This window comes from Phoenix dactylifera, unplaced genomic scaffold, assembly GCF_009389715.1.
Source record: "Phoenix dactylifera cultivar Barhee BC4 unplaced genomic scaffold, palm_55x_up_171113_PBpolish2nd_filt_p 000186F, whole genome shotgun sequence".
Classification (NCBI taxonomy): Eukaryota; Viridiplantae; Streptophyta; class Magnoliopsida; order Arecales; family Arecaceae; genus Phoenix; species Phoenix dactylifera.
The window spans coordinates 35,251-50,827 of record NW_024067714.1 but is presented as its reverse complement, the minus strand read 5'-3'; positions in this window follow the sequence as shown (position 1 = coordinate 50,827).

Genomic DNA, 15,577 nt, shown 5'->3' with positions numbered 1-15,577 from the left:
AGATTGGCTGCATTAAGTTCACTGTAGGAGTAGGGTATGCACTTACATGGAATCTATCGACCTTGATAGAAGAGGAGTGATCCTATGTGATTTGTTAGACTGAGTTCTAAGACCGTGGCCAGGGCAGTAATATAAAGTGGAGAAAGAGTTTTCCACTATCAAACTCGAGTCAAATAAATCTTGACATGTGACAGACGAAGGGGTTTGACGAGTTATCCATGACCTCCGTCCTGTAGGGATCCACGATAGTAGGACTGTATCACATGATAACTGCACCTAGAGGTTCATCATTCTATTCTACTGGGTAGCCACTACATGCTGCTAGGTGTCACTGGTGGATGGTGGGACTCACAGAGATTATCTCGATGATCGATAAACCCTAATGAGTAGAGTTGGAATCGTTCCAATCCATTGAAAGGAGTTTTCAATGATATTGTGATAGAGATCATGATATATCTCACTACCAGTCAGAGTAGAACCTATGGGGTCACACACACTAGAAGTATTGACCGATCTGATGGTTGAATCGTGATTAGGAATCACAAGTAATCAATTCGATTGATAATAAGTTGAAGAAGGAACAAAGGGAATTAATTAATTGGACTTAAACACAAATCCTACTTCGAGTAGGATTCCTAGAGTCCTAATTGGATTAGGACTGGGAATCCTAGTTGGAGTAGGACTGGGATTCCTACTTGGAATAGGATTCCTACAATCCTAATTAGATTAGGAGTTTTGAATTAAAATTGGATTCCTACTTGGAGTAGGATTTCTAGAGTCCTAATCGGATTAGGACTTCGGATTCAAATTAGAGTCCTAATTGGATTAGGACTAAAATTAAAAAAAGTCCTAATTGGATTAGGGTTTCTTAAGTCCCAATTAATTATTAATCTCATGAATCAACATGACTCCTAATTGGGTTAGGATTGAAGAGTTCAATTGAGTCATGGTTCATTCAAGTTCTAATTGGATTAGGACTAACAAAGATTGAACCCGATTGATTCATGATTTGGTTAAACCCTAATTAGATTAGGGCTAAACCATAAGAGGGACACCTAATCCTCCTTAGAGGAGGATTAGGTTAACCAAGCAAGAGGGGCATCAGCCCCTCTCCTTTACTTCATTGGTGCGGCAACACAAGAGGGGCCGGCGCCCCTCTTGGAAAAACATCTAGGGCTCCTAACTTGTAGGAGCCCTAGATACTTAAAACGGGGTGAAAAGGGAGCCGGCGCCCTAAGGATTGAACTCCTCACCTCTCAGCCGTGGCCACCCTCCTTCTCCCCTTGGTCTTCAGCCGCAAGCAAAGAAGAAGAAAAAGAAGGCTTGGCGGCACTCCTTTCCTCCCTTCCTTCTTCCAACGCAAGGGAAATTGAAAAGGCTGCAAGCAACCTTTGATTCTTCATCCTCTTGCATCCTTCTTCTTCCTCCTCTCAAGCACATTCAAGAGTTGATTGAAAGAGAGGAAATCAGCCATCCAAAGTTGTCTCTGCAAGGGAGCTAGCACCCCGGGGAGACAAGGAAGCTTTGATCGGTTTTTGCTTCGTGTGGATACCTGTAGAGGCCGGGCATTTGAACGGCTTCAAGCGAACCTTCATCCTAAACCACGAACTTCAGTTTGCGGTGATCATCTACCCGCACAAGGTGAAGATCTGATCTTCTAAAGGTTTTAAAAGTTTTTAATCCTTATCTATCTACGAACGGTCTTGAAACAACGTTCATACGATAAACGGTTGATCCCGCGCATGCCTCTTCCGCTGCATCTGAATTTTTTGAATTTCAGCGGCATGATCGGGGTTTTGTAACAGTGGTATCAGAGCCTAGGCATCGTAGATTAAGGTAAGGATTAATTATTAATAGGCTTATTAGATCTGAAAATTGAATGATCATGCATGCTGAAAATTTTCTGCATGCAGATTTTTTCTAGGGTGCTGATTTTTGCATGCTGATTTTTATATGATAAAAAGATGATTCTAATTGCATTGTTAATGGGATTACAAAGTTTAGAATCATGATTAGCATGATCAGCAACCTATGTCATGAGATAATCAATTAGTTTTCAGATTTGAAAATTATAATTGCTGCATGTGGTGATGATCATAGGATTCAAACCCTTTTGGTATCAAATATAATGACCTGCGATGTGATCTGTAATGTCATGTAATTTTTCAGATGCTTGCATGCATCTTATTTAATATTTTGAGAGGCCTGCGTGCCTCCTAAAAGGGAGATGTAATTTATTTTTATTTTTATTTTATATCTGGTTGTATTTCTGTGATGTGATGTACGTCAACGATCAAGTCGAAGATGATGCATGAGATGAGCAGGGGTCTAAGCGGTTGATGGCGATTGGATCAAGAGTTGGTCAAGGATCGAATCAAGGAGGCTTGGAACCAATTCAAGAGTTGAAGACCAGTTGATCGATTGACGTGCATGTGCTTGTAATACGACCTAACTAGAATCCATGATCATCACCTATTTAAAGTTTAGCTTTAATTATTGCTGCGATTATAACTGCCTGCAATGTGCCGTTTGCATATGATGTGAATGACAGTCGGGTAGATAGGTTTACATGTGATGTAGCAAACCCAATGAGACCTAAACTAAAACCTCCTCAATCAAGTCGAGAGTGAACCGACATGAGCAAGTCATATTAGATTAATTGATCTAATTGGTGTCTAGAAAAGCATGAAAGGTGGTTACTTAATTAGGACCTTACTCTCTGAGTAAGGGGAGCCTCCCACCTGCTTACCTGGCCAATTGTTCGATTACCTCTTATGAAGAGCTCAAGTTGCAAACACTAAGACCTGATTAACCAATATTAAGTCAATAGGTCTTCCACTGTAGTAGAGCTGCTAAGGTCTTTCTGATGTTGATTTGTCTCGGCTGGATACAGTGGGCAAGTTGCATCGGGGGACTGGACCTCTCTATAGACATGAGATGTTGTAGGGTAAAGGTGAGGTTGGGCACCAATAACTGTTAGGTGAGGACCCAATGACGACTTTATTCCTATGGTTATACGGTGGGTCTGACTTAACTAAGAAATGGGACCAATAACTGTTAGGTGAGGTTTTCATGGCTTAGAGACCAAGTAGCACTGCAACATGCTTAAGAAGCATTGTACAAGAGTTGTACATTCATCAATTTATGTGTCATCAATAACTGTTAAGTGAGGTGGCATGTAAATCAGTGGAACCGTAGTACCCACTAGAAACCCTAGTCGTGTAGAATTTCCGTTTTCCTACCAGAGGAGTGTGAGGAATTCGAGAAAATAGTGGGAGTTACATTTGTTCTAAAAGACCTTAGAACAGATTAGGATCAAGTACAAAAGTCTAACTAGAATCTTTACTCTCTGCAGATCATAATATCAGCCTCAAATCCTTTGACCCGTATTCTTGAGACCAACCGATTGACCGGAACCAATTACAAGGACTGGCTTAGAAACCTCAAAATTGTTTTGAGCTGTGAGAAAATAGGCCACATACTCGATTCAGATATCCCCACACTACCAACACGTCCTACTGATGTTCAGCGACAGATGCATCAAAAGTGGATGGATGATGACATTAGAGTCAAGTGCTATATGATGGCATCCATGTCCAATGAACTCCAATGCCAGCATGAGAATCTCAAGACTGCTAGGGACATACTAGCACACTTGCAAGAGTTGTATGGTGAGCAGAGTCGCACAGCTCATTTTGAAGTGTCCAAGAGGCTCTTCAAAGCAAAGATGCACGAGGGGCAGTCCGTCCATGATCACGGTCTGACTATGATCAAGGACCTAGAGGAGCTTGAGAAGCTCGGTATGAACATGCACAAGGAATTGCAAGTTGATCTGATCCTTCAATCCCTTCCTGATTCATTTGGTCAGTTTATAGTAAACTACCACATGAATAAGATTGAATGCACCAAGACTGAACTGATAAATATGTTGGTAACTGCTGAGGGAACCTTGAAAGGTTCAAGGGGCAATGTCCTTGCTGCTGAGTTGACTTCTGGTTCCAAGAGAAAGTCTGCTTGAAAAAAAAAGAAGCCTGCGAAGAAGTAGAAGAAAGACAAGAAGCCAAAGAAGGAAGTTCAAAAGAAAAGGGCCAATGACAAAGGAAAATGTTTCCACTGCAATGTCGACGGCCACTGGAAGAGAAACTGTCCTTCATACCTCGAGAGCCTGAAGAACAAGAAAGGTGACACACCTTCAGAAGGTATAGACTTGCTCATAATTGAAACTAATCTAACGGTTTCTTCTACTTCTAGTTGGGTTATAGATTCTGGTTCTAGTGCTCATCTATGCACTACCATGCAGGGTCTAAAGGAAAGTAGAAGGCTGGCGGAAGGTGCGGTAACCCTTCGGGTTGGCAACGGGGCAAAAGTTGCTGCTGTGGCTGTGGGCACCTACCATCTGCGACTACCGTCTGGTTTTAGTTTATTACTTAGAGACTGCTATTATGTACCTGCTGCTAGCAGAAATTTGATTTCTGTTTCATATCTAGCACAGGAAAGTCATGTTTTTACATTTGACAAAGACTGCTGTTCTATTTATTTCAGAAATAAAATAGTCGCACGTGGTTTTATGATTGACAGTCTCTATCATTTGCATATGGATGTATCTGTAAATGTTACTGAGCAGGAAGTGAATGCCAAAGGATCCAAGAGATCCACGGATGAGATAAACCAAAAATATTTGTGGCACCTCAGGCTTGGCCATATTGGAGAGGACAGAATGAACAAAATGGATAAAGATGGGCTTCTCGGCTCATTGACTTCCGAGTCATATCCAGTTTGCGAATCCTGTCTTCAAGAAAAAATGGCTAGATTGCCCTTTGTAGGTATGGGGAGAGGGCCACTGAAATACTTACCCTAGTACATACAGATGTATGTGGTCCATTCGATGTGCTAGCCTGGGGACGTTATTCGTACTTTATTACCTTTACCGAAGATTATTCACGGTATGGGTATGTGTATCTTATGAGACACAAATCTGAATCTTTTGAAAAGTTTAAAGAATTCAGAAATGAAGTAGAAAAACAAACTGAAAAACCCCTTAAGGCTCTTCGATCAGATTGAGGAGGAGAATACCTTAGTGAAGAATTCCGGAACTATCTCAAGGACAATGGCATAGTCTCACAATGGACTCCTCCGGGTACACCTCAACTCAACGGGGTGTCAGAGAGGAGAAATCGGGCTCTATTGGATATGGTCCGGTCCATGATGAGCTTCACTGATCTACCGATGTTTCTTTGGGGAGATGCCTTACTTACCGCAGTATATCTACTTAATAGAGTTCCCTCTAAATCCGTTCCTACCACACCGTATGAGATATGGCATGGTAAGAAACCAAGTCTTGGTCATCTCAAGATTTGGGGATGTCCGGCCCACGTCAAAAGACTACAGGCGGACAAACTAGAGGCTAGGACCATAAGTGCTCGTTTTATAGGATATCCTAAAGAGTCATTAGGATACAATTTTTACGTCTCAGAGGAGCACAATATGTTTGTGAGCCGTCATGCCATCTTCTTGGAAAACCAGTTTATCCTTGATAGAGGCAGTGGGAGGAAAATTGAGCTTGAAGAAAAAGTCTCAGAAAAGCAACGAGTCATGGATCCTATCAAACCCATTAATACAGAGCCAGTACATGATGTCCCTCAACCACCTCGCAGATCAAGTAGGGTCTCCCATCCTCCCGATAGATACTTAGGTGTACTAGAAGAGGATACCGAGGAAATGTTCCTAGTGGGAGATAGGGATCACATACAGGATCCCAAAATCTACAACGAGGCGATATCTGATATCGATTCCGAGAAATGGTTGGAAGCTATGAAGTCAGAATTAGACTTCATGCATTCCAACCAAGTCTGGACCTTAGTAGATCCACCAGAAGGTATTGTACCTATTGGATGTAAATGGATCTACAAAAGGAAGATAGGTTCGGATGGAAAGGTAGAGACCTATAAAGCAAGGCTGGTGGCGAAAGGATATAGTCAACGCGAAGGCATTGACTATCAGGAGACCTTTTCACATGTATCCATGCTGAAATCCATCCGAACATTGCTTGCCATTGCAGCATTTCATGATTATGAAATCTGGCAGATTGATGTGAAAACTGCTTTCCTGAATGAATATCTTGATGAAAATATCTATATGGAACAGCCTTTGGGTTTCACTTCCAGTGATGGATATCACAAGGTCTGCAAGCTGCAAAGGTCCATTTATGGACTAAAGCAAGCATCTCGAAGTTGGAACACTCGTTTCGATGACACAATCAAAGCGTTTGATTTCATCAAAAACAAGGAGGAACCGTGTTTTTACAAAAGGATTAGTGGAAGTGCTGTCGTATTTCTCGTACTGTACGTGGACGACATCCTCCTGATAGGGAATGATATTCCCATGCTAACCTCGGTCAAGGTCTGGTTGTCAAAAGAGTTCTCCATGAAAGACCTTGGGGGAGCATCCTATATTTTGGGAATAAAGGTCTATAGAGATAGATCTAAAAGGATGCTTGGCCTATCACAGAAAATGTATATAGAGGAAGTGCTGAAAAGGTTCAGCATGGAAAACTCTAAAAGGGGTCTCTTACCCCTAAGGCATGGAATTAATCTCTACAAGAAGATGTGCCCCAACACATCTGAAGAGATTCAACGCATGAGCAAGATCCCCTATGCATCAGCAATAGGGAGCCTCATGTATGCCATGCTATGTACATGACTTGATATAGTACATGCTGTGAATGTCACGAGCATATGTCAATCAGATCCAGGCAAAAAGCACTGGATAGCTGTGAAGAATAGTCTTAAGTACTTGAGAAGAACTAAGGACATGTTCTTGGTCTTTGGGAGAAGATCAGAGTTGAATGTAGAAGGATGCACACATATTGATGATAGAAAGTCTACATCAGAATATGTGCAATGGTGGTTCAGTAAATTGGAAGAGTTCCAAACAACCGATCATTATAGATTCTACCTTAGAAGCTGAATGTTAAGCCGTATCTAAGGGTGCAATGGAAACCTTCTGGTTAAAAGTTCATTGCGGAGTTAGGTGTAATGTCATTAGATGCCATAACACTTTACTGCGATAATATTGGCACCATAGCACTAGCTATGGAGCCAAGGTCTCATCAGAAGTCCAAGCACATAGAGCGGCGCTTCCACCTCATACGCGACTATGTTAAGAAGAAATATGTAGAGGTGCAGAGAGTAGACTCCGCGGATAACGTGGCAGACCCGTTCACTAAGCAGCTAAGTCAGCAAAAGACTGAAGCCCACCTTAAGAAGATGGGGCTTAGATATATGACTGATTGGTTTTAGTGCAAGTGGGAGATTGTTAGATGTATGCCCTAGAAGCCAATCTGGCTGACACATTGTTAATTCTAGGGACATAATTTTGTACTTGACTATTTATTATTGAATAAATAAAAGGCATCTTTTCATTCATATTATTTATGTGTCTATGAATCGTCCAAGAAATTAATAAGATGATGATGCATATTCTCAAGAGTTGAGAATTTGAGCCATGTATCATTGGTGATTAATTTCTAAATGCTCCTGATCAATGGATCATCACGAGGACGGTGATCGATCCGATCAGTGCACAGATCACTTTCTTATAGGATGGACGAGACTTGAGTCCATAGTGTAGGGACACTGAAGTGATAGTGCAGGTGCTTGTTAGAGAACAAGGGTACTGAGCGTGACCAAGACAAGAAGTCACTTGGATGTCTATCCACTCGTCAGTGACTTGCTTGATGTTGCAGTAGTATGACTGGTCCTTTGACCTGCGGTGCTTCAGCTACTCACAGTGAGGTTATTGTAGTTTGACTACACGTATACATGGTCTCTAGTCATATGGGTCCTTGTAGTGTAGATTGGCTGCATTAAGTTTACTGTAGGAGTAGGGTATGCACTTACATGGAATCTATCGACCTTGATAGAAGAGGAGTGATCCTATGTGATTTGTTAGACTGAGTTCTAAGACCTTGGCCAGGGCAGTAATATAAAGTGGAGAAAGAGTTTTCCACTATCGAACTCGAGTCAAATAAATCTTGACATGTGACAGACGAAGGGGTTTGACGAGTTATCCATGACCTCCGTCCTGTAGGGATCCACGATAGTAGGACTGTATCACATGATAACTGCACCTAGAGGTTCATCATTCTATTCTACTGGGTAGCCACTACATGCTGCTAGGTGTCACTGGTGGATGGTGGGACTCACAGGAATTATCTCGATGATCGATAAACCCTAATGAGTAGAGTTGGAATCGTTCCAATCCATTGAAAGGAGTTTTCAATGATATTGTGATAGAGATCATGATATATCTCACTACCAGTCAGAGTAGAACCTATGGGGTCACACACACTAGAAGTATTGACCGATCTGATGGTTGAATCGTGATTAGGAATCACAAGTAATCAATTCGATTGATAATAAGTTGAAGAAGGAACAAAGGGAATTAATTAATTGGACTTAAACACAAATCCTATTTCGAGTAGGATTCCTAGAGTCCTAATTGGATTAGGACTGGGAATCCTAGTTGGAGTAGGACTGGGATTCCTACTTGGAATAGGATTCCTACAATCCTAATTAGATTAGGAGTTTTGAATTAAAATTGGATTCCTACTTGGAGTAGGATTCCTAGTGTCCTAATCGGATTAGGACTTCGGATTCAAATTAGAGTCCTAATTGGATTAGGACTAAAATTAAAAAAAGTCCTAATTGGATTAGGATTTCTTAAGTCCCAATTAATTATTAATCTCATGAATCAACATGACTCCTAATTGGGTTAGGATTGAAGAGTTCAATTGAGTCATGGTTCATTCAAGTTCTAATTGGATTAGGACTAACAAAGATTGAACCCGATTGATTCATGATTTGGTTAAACCCTAATTAGATTAGGGCTAAACCATAAGAGGGACACCTAATCCTCCTTGGAGGAGGATTAGGTTAACCAAGCAAGAGGGGCATCAGCCCCTCTCCTTTACTTCATTGGTGCGGCAACACAAGAGGGGCCGGCGCCCCTCTTGGAAAAACATCTAGGGCTCCTCCTAACTTGTAGGAGCCTTAGATACTTAAAAGGGGGTGAAAAGGGAGCCGGCGCCCTAAGGATTGAACTCCTCACCTCTCAGCCGTGGCCACCCTCCTTCTCCCCTTGGTCTTCAGCCGCAAGCAAAGAAGAAGAAAAAGAAGGCTTGGCGGCACTCCTTTCCTCCCTTCCTTCTTCCAACGCAAGGGAAATTGAAAAGGCTGCAAGCAACTTTTGATTCTTCATCCTCTTGCATCCTTCTTCTTCCTCCTCTCAAGCACATTCAAGAGTTGATTGAAAGAGAGGAAATCAGCCATCCAAAGTTGTCTCTGCAAGGGAGCTAGCACCCCGGGGAGACAAGGAAGCTTTGATCGGTTTCTGCTTCGTGTGGATACCTGTAGAGGCCGGGCATTTGAACGGCTTCAAGCGAACCTTCATCCTAAACTACGAACTTCAGTTTGCGGTGATCATCTACCCGCACAAGGTGAAGATCTGATCTTCTAAAGGTTTTAAAAGTTTTTAATCCTTATCTATCTACGAACAGTCTTGAAACAACGTTTATACGATGAACGGTTGATCCTGCGCATGCCTCTTCCGCTGCATCTTAATTTTTTGAATTTCAGCGGCATGATCGGGGTTTTCTAACATCTAATCACCGGTGGTGCGATGCCGAAACTAGTTTCCTATAGATTACAAGTCGACGGGGCCAACGAAGAATCTCTATTGGCAGAGCCAGATCATAACCATGCTGAAAATACATATATGTATACAAAATAGATTTTTCATAATTTGCCTAGTCACATTTTTCAGATTTCATAATATAGAACATAATTTCGAAATAATCATTAGCATGCCTGACCCTTTTTAACTACGAACAAAATATATATTAAAAAATTTAATCCATTAATAATTATTTTACTAAATACTTTGGAAAATACACTTTGAAGTATTAAGTTATTTATCTTTTTTCATTTTAAATTCCACAAACATGTCTGATACACCTATTTAATATCATTAAAATATTATTAATTTTAACATAATTTCAGAAGTCAAAATTAAATACTACGGTCTTATGCCCCTAGATCAGTTTGGTTCGTGCAAGGAGGATTCAATGGGTCAAAGGTGAAGATCGAAAGTGACCAAATCTAACTAGGGTTGAAGTAATAGCCGGTCTACTACTCGGGTACCTAGGTCGTTTGGGATTTTCAAACTAGGTCAACATGGATTTGAGTTACAAGAAGGACATGGCTTACACTAGGATCGTCAAGCTTGCCTGAAGGAAGAAAAAGGAGGAGAGAGAATCTTAACTCGGGTCTGAATTTGGTCTGATCTTGGTCATGGGCTTAGTCCGAATGGTTCGGATTGACCATCAGAGAAAAGGTCTAGACCTAGTCAGAATGTGGGCTTGCTTAGAGAGAAAAAGATATACACAATCTAAGGCTAATTGAACTTTTCGGCTTGATCTACTTAGTTAGGTCTAATTAGAGGCTTGGCCTATTCTGTCCGGTTTGACCAAAATTGGAAAAGAGATATTTAGCCTGGGTCGACCTGGATCAATCAATATATCTGGACCATAATGAACGGACTTGACCCATAATAGATGAATAGGGCCCAAAAGGAATATGACCCACAATAGATGAGGAAGGCCCAAAATGAATGATCGTGACCTAAAATGAATATAGCCCATAATAGACAAAAAGGGCCCAAAATAAATACGACCCACGAAGGGTGAACAGGGCCCAAAATAAATACAGCCCACAATGGATGACACAATGGATGAACGGGTCCACAATGGGTGAACATGCCCAAATATGGCCCACAATGGGCACGACCCAACAGGGTGAACAAAGCCCAAACTTGGCTTATAATAGGCACAACCCAATAGGGTCCGAATTTTGCCCACAATGGACATGGCCTGCGGCGGCGGCGAGGTGGATGCAGCCTACGGCACAGTGCCGCTGTGGGTCGACCGTAAAGAGAAAAATCGAGGACATCCTCGGTTTGTATCCGGAGCAGGGGAAAGGAAAAGCTTCATTCGATTTAACCAAAAATGGAAAAAAAGGAAAGGTGGCTCACCAGCACGTCGACGGAGGGGAGGATCTCGGCCGTGGGCGGCTCAGTCCGGCGGCTAGCGGCGACGAAGCTCCAAAACAGGGAGAAGGAGCCTCAGAACAGAGTATGCGGAGGAAATGAAGAGAGAGAAGGGGAAGCGGGCTCGGCAGAGCTTAAGGATGCTGGCGCGATGGTCGCCGGAGGCAAGGGAATAGAGGTGGGAGAAGGAGATGAGGAGCACTTACCTTAGTTGGTGAGGTGGTCTAGCAGCTTCGGGCGACAAATCGAGAAAGAAGATCCGGAAGAGGAGCTTGGGATCACTTTAAATAGACAATCCCGACCTTTGGATCACAATGAGCTTCCCGATCTCCGACGCAATCGAGGAGGAAGAAGACTCCCCTGCCTTCCTCTCGCGCATCGCACATGAAGCTTGGCCCAAAAATTAGCTGAGCTGGTCAAGTGGACCAGGCCCAGTCCACTAGGCTTCATATTCTCCCCCGCTATAGAAAATTTCGTCTACGAAATTTTCGTAGTGGTAGTCCAATGGCAATGCTCGTCAGCATAAGCCTTACCACATTTAGAACACTTGATACCATCCGTTGGCCTAGAATTATCACTTGTTGATCTCTTGCTTGAACTCTCGATGTTTCTATTATTTTGTCCTTGAGATTTGTTTGACCTATTCTTTTCTTTTGATTTATTTCTCTCTCTGTATGAGCTTCATTGACTTTCCTTTTAATTATTAACACTTTGTTCACCACAACTGCATAGGTCGTCAACTCATAAGGTACCAGTTATTTTCTAATTTCAGTCTTCAATCCTATCTCAAATTTATGCACTCGATTTAGCTCATCCTCGACTAACCTTAGAACAAATTTAGCTAGCTCAATCAATTTAGCCTCATATTCTGCAACGATCATATTTTTTTGTTTTAGATGAATAAACTTCTCTTTTTGCATCCTCACACTTCTAGAATGCTCCTCAAAATCTTTTTCTCGTAAAACATTCTCCATCTTGCTCAAATTAATGTTCTAGCATCACCACCAGTTAAACGCTTCGCCTTGCAACCTGTATAACACATACAAAATCTTCTCATCAACATGGCATCTTTGAATGGTGAATGCTTTCTCCACTCCGTAAGCCAATGTTTCGCTTCCAAAGGTTCCATAGTCCCCTTGAAAGTTGGAGGGGCTAGCTTCTTGAACTTAGTTATATTACTATGCTTCTTGTACTGCTCCCCTCATCCTTGTTGTTGTTGTGCATGATGCAACTACATTTATTGTTGTTGAGTTTGTTGTTGTTGGAGCAACTGCTGCTGCACTGCTATTGCATCTGTATCATAACAATTATGGTTTGCATAATCTGGCCTAAGCCCAATTCTTGTTGTCTTGTTTGAGTATTCCTAGCAGGATCGGCGACTCCCTCCTATTGAGGGGTGCCACCGACTTGTTGTGGAGTGCTGCCATCCTGTTGGTTTGGTGCCTCACCAGTAGCACTACAAGTAGTCTTTCTCATTCAACATGGAGGCATCATAACCTATGTCCATTAGATAGTAGCAAACCCTTAATAAGATTATCAGTTAATCATCACAAGCAAACATCCTAATGTCTTTAGTGTCTACCCACCTAAACTTATATTATATTTGATTCTATAACTTATGATTTATCCATTTATACTCTGATACCATATTAATTGTTACATCTCCTATCCGAAATCGTGAGATGGAGGTCGCAGCAACCACTGCATACTCATAGAAAACTCTCACAACAAGCATGCAAGAAAAATCATCATGCTATCATAATCAGGCAGCAGAAATAATTTAAATAATAATATTCAAAGTCTTATTAAATAATATAATTAAAACTTAAGTCTTACAAAACTAATAATATTTCAAACTTTTGCATCAACTATAAAACAAAATCTAGTCTAAATAAGGATGTCAAAATCTTGCCTCTAATAATTGCTTTCCCATGATAAATTTTTCAATCGGGCTAATTCTTCAAATATGTAAAATTAGTAAGAAATCATATAATAAGCTAGAAAGCTCAGTAAGTAATGAATACCTTAACTAAATAATTCATATAATAACATAAACTATAAATACAAATTATGATGAATAAGTATAAAGGCATAATCAATTCCATTCCAAAATACAAATCTATTAAAATCTATATCTTTCAAATATTTATTTATGTAATCATAAATCTGATTCGAAATAAATTACATTTAATATTTAACTCAATAGCCTTAGATTATGGCCACCCTTATACCTTATTTAACTCAATAGCTAGAAATAGAACCGCACTTACACATTGTGGAGTAAGCTAGAGTGAATACCTTAACTAGACAATTCATATAATAATATAAAATATAAATACAAATTATGATGAATAAGTATAAAGACATAATCAATTTCATTTTAAAACACAAATCCATTAAAATCTATATCTTTCAAATATTCATTTATGTAATTATAAATCTGATTTGAAATAAATCACATTTAACTCAATAGTCTTAGATTATGGTCACACTTATACCCTATGGCTAGGGTAGAAATAGAACCATACTTATACTTTATGGATTAGGACAGAATAGTATATTTATATCCTACAGAGTGGGACAAAGTACCATACTTATCCCGGTGAAGTTGGGCAAAATATTACATTTATATCCTATGGTGGGGTCAGAAGCAGAATCAATGAGCTCAATAATAGTTAGAGTGCCAATACATAACCTCCAATTGGCAGAGTTCAAAACATAGTTAGGCCGAGAGTTCAAATTTGATATATCAAAGTTCTTTTTTTACAAAATAACGTATATATCATAATCCAATCAATATGACAATAGTCCAGAAAATATTACTCAGAGTTACATATCTATTTTTTATTCAAAACACCATCTTATAAATTTATAAATCACATTAAAATTGATTAACAATTTATTTGATGTAAAATTAAAAATATATAGATAAAAAATGTAGAAAAGATAAATCATTACTTACTTGCAGATGCAATCTAACTAATAGATCCAATTAATTCTATTTTTTTTAGAGCCTAATATTTTAAAAATTATACTTTTCATTAGAGTTCCATCATAATTATTTTAAAAATAAAAATTCTAAATTCTAACACCCTCACAAGGCTGACCAAGAAGGAGTGCCCCATATCTGGGTCTATCCAATCAAGATGATTTCATCGAATCATGTTCGGACTAGGGAATAGATAATTTAATAGAGATTGGAGCTAGTTAAATCCTACAGTATGTGGCAAGGGCCAGGGTGAGGGTTGACATGCCACTCGACGACCCTAGATCAAGATCCTTTACCTAGGTTGATCCAAAAATTACTAGGAGTCATACATAGAGTCCAATCAACTATAGAGAGAGAAATTCTAGATAGAGAATAAAATTTTGTAGAGAGAAATAAGAGAGAGAAAGGATGAAAAAAAGAGAAAAATAGAGAGAAGAGTGAAGAAGAGAGAGAAACCCTTCTCTCTTCTCTCTTCATGGACGGGAAAGTTCATCTTCCTCTTCTCCTTTCCCTTCTGCACTTTCCCTCCCAAGTGCAAGAGGGTGGCAGCCATGGTGGCCCACCCACCCTCCAGACAGAGGCCACAGGCGGCCTCAACCTCGACCAAACTCAATGGCCGGTGGCGGCAGAATCGAAAGATGAAGACCGAAACAGGGCACCTTTGTTTTGAATGATTTTTTGGCTATTTGTCAGTTTAAATCATGATGGTTCACGGCTAAAATACCAAGAGAGAGAGAGAGAGAAGGAGACAAGGAGCACTTACCTCGATCCGGCGAGGTGGTTCGGCAACTTCTTTCATCAACAAATCGAGGAAGAAGATCCGGAAGAGAAGCTTGGGATTGGTGGCTTGATCGTGGGTAAACTCGAAGGGAGAGGAGAAGGTCTTTAAAAGGAAAATTCCAGTCTTATGCGGTCGATCTTTGGATTATGATGAGCTTTTCGATCTCCAATACGAACGGGAAGGAAGAAGACTCTTGATGCAATCTGAGAGGAAGAAGACTCCCAGCCAAAGTCTTCTTCCCTGCCTTCCTCACATGCTTCGCACGTGAAGCTTGGCCCAAAGATTGGTTGGGCCGGTCAAGTGGACCGGTCCTAGTCCTCTAGGTTTCACAGAACGTGTGCCCAATGTGCATGACATTAAATTAGATGAACTGCACTACTAGCTTCTACAACTTCGATAAGAAAATTAGTGACTTTAACAACGTTGAGAGAAAGGTGAACATCGATATCATTAGGGTTCTAATCACAACTATGATAGCGAGCTCTTTGATTATGAAAGCGAGCATTCTAAAGAAGCATTTGATGGTCAAAATTGTTTCTACACTGGAAGAGGGTCTTCATTGAGTGAAGAAGAAATCTGTCGTCAACATGAATGAAGACCACATCGCATTCATTGTGACCTCGATATTAAAATTAACATCCTTGACTTTGAGGATCGAAGATGAGTTCATTGATCGGCTTCACACTGTTGAATAAGTTTTTGAG